The sequence below is a fragment of the Camelina sativa genome, chromosome 5, assembly GCF_000633955.1.
Source record: "Camelina sativa cultivar DH55 chromosome 5, Cs, whole genome shotgun sequence".
In the NCBI taxonomy this organism is placed as follows: domain Eukaryota; kingdom Viridiplantae; phylum Streptophyta; class Magnoliopsida; order Brassicales; family Brassicaceae; genus Camelina; species Camelina sativa.
The window spans coordinates 14,916,355-14,918,904 of NC_025689.1; the positions used below are offsets into that span (position 1 = coordinate 14,916,355).

Below are 2,550 nucleotides of genomic sequence, written 5' to 3' on the forward strand. Positions count from 1 at the left end.
GAAGTTTGCTAGGATCAAGGAACCAGGTGAATCATCCAATCCGTCCAAGGCTACAAGGGAAGGACAAACCGTGACTTGTACAAATTGCAAGCAACCAGGTCATAATAAAGGCACTTGCAAAAATGTTGCTGTACAACCAGCTCCTACTCGCAAAAGGGGGAGACTGAGTAAGCGACTGGTAAGTTTGATTTATTTGTTTTTTCGTTTATTACAGCTTTTTGTTTGTAATATTTTAGCGTTTGCTTAGGATAATGATGATCCATGGAGCATACACAATGCACCAAAGAGGTGGCAGCAAGCTCAAAGCCAGTCCACTCTAACTGTTTCTCAAATCAATCCACAGAACAACCACAACATTCAAGTGTTCCTGCAGCTGGTAGAGGACGTGCTCGTGGACGTCCTCCGGGAACTAAAAATGGTGAAGGCAAGGGTCGTGTCAAAGCTCGGGGTAAAGGTCGTGGAAAAGTATCAGATGAAGCTCCTAAACTGCCAGTTTTCTTAATGTCTCCATGGACTGACAAAGTCTTTGATGTTTGGCAACCCAAAAAAAACTAAGTTGATGTGTTCTATGTTCTTAATGATTAGGATGGTACGATGATGTCTTTAGGATGATATTTTTGTAGGATCCTTGTCTTTTTTTTTTGTGGGATCCTTGTAATGTTCTCAAACATAACGGCTCTTTTGGATCAATGGTACTGATTTTTAAGAAATTTTTGAAGTGCAAATAACATCAAACTTAGATTAACCATACAATAGACTAAGCAACAACAACAACAATATCAAACAACAACAACAACAACCCATTATAGCATACTACTTTCCCAATCCAAGTATCATCGCAATTACCACAATGAATCCTCCCCAAGACAACACAATGAACTGTCAGAGCATTTTCTCTCTCTCTCAGTAGCTGCCATAACTTCATTTTCAAGCTGATTCTTCTCTTGCTCGTATTTGTTGACTAACCCACTATGCATCGTCGTCGTCGCAACACTCACACCATGCTCATTCATGGCCTTTAGAGATTCTTTAAGCACTTTTATTTCATCTTTCTGATGGCAAATGTCATCTCTAGCTTCTAATAAGCTAATCTTCTGCCATCCATACGGCTTTCCTTCATCTGCCCAACCAAAGAACCCATGAACAACACATCTGTAGAATCTTCTTCCTGGATTATCGTTTGTCTATGATTTTACAACGGTCGTTGCTTTTCCACAATTGCAGATAGGACCACCAGACCATCTCCCTGAATTTGCATCATACCCAGAACTTTGACTCGACATTCGCTCCATTTTGGGGGACAAAGAGTAAGAAATTTGGGAATTTAGTTTTTAGGGTTTGAGCAAATCGATTTGGGGAAAATAACTAAGGGCAACAGTGTCTTTCGTTTAACCCCAATTACCTACGTGTTTGGTTTAATTAACCCGGTTAACAGATTCTGTTAATCAAATTAACGTCTGTTAAGTCGGATGTTTGATTCGACAAATCAATATAACATAATGATTTAAAAAGCATATAAGAAATACACGAGGAATTTTTATTCCAATGCAAAACCATTGGGTATTAAACTTCCAAATAAAAATAACTTGGGGTTTTTTTGACATTTTTCCCCAAATTCAATATCATTTGGTGCAGCTTCCTTGATCATTTATATAAAAGCAATATTGTTCAAAAGAGCAAAAAGGTTGGACATAATAATATAAATATAGTAATAACTAGAATTCAACGTTTCGGATTTCTGATCTGATTCTGATAATTCAGATAAAAGTTCATTATCTATTCAGGCTTTATGACTATTATGTTTAGATATGTGTCGGATTCAGATCAGTTTTCGGAGAAAAAATTAACTAAAAAGTCAGTTTAAACAAAACTAGGTTTAATTTTAACAAGATTTGGTTAATTTAACAAAAATATATTAATTCAACAAATGTAATTTAAAAAACTTGGATATCTAGGTTATCTCGGATATTTTTGTTATTTGGTACTTTTAATTATAAAACGATAACTAGATATAACACAAATTTTTGGATACATAATCTTATTTTAGGTTTTCAGATATACCATTCGGTGAGAAAAAAAAACATTCATTTGTTTCATTTTAATTGATGTTTATTTTTCTCATTTATATTAAAAAATCATTTAGTGTTATATTTTGTAACACCCGCGAACCGGAATCCCGGTTTAGGGTATGCATCAATCGATGCAGTTAGAGCATCGGTCGATGCTGACTCAATTCTCTGCATTTTGACTTAAGTCAAACGCTGCGTTTTGGGCAAAAGGGAGAAGGGAAAACCCTTAAGTCGTTTTGTCTCATTAGTCGTGGGGAGCCGTTTTTGAGAGAAACAAAAAGAGAGAAAAAGTTATTGAGAGTTCTTGGTGATTTCTGGAGATTTGAGGTGTTTCTTGGTGAGATCTGTAGCTGCAATCGTTGTAGGAGCTTCCTAGAGGCTTGTTCTTGCTTGTTAGAGGTTCAGATTCTTCTGTGGCAAAGGTAAGTTCATGACCATGGCTTATCTAAGCTAGAGGATTCTTTAATCTGCTTGTTGTGTG

The 2,550-nt window shown here is 36.3% G+C and overlaps 1 pseudogene; it reads right to left on the minus strand.

Annotated features, from left to right (window-relative positions):
- On the minus strand, positions 843 to 1,283 carry LOC109132856 (annotated as a pseudogene).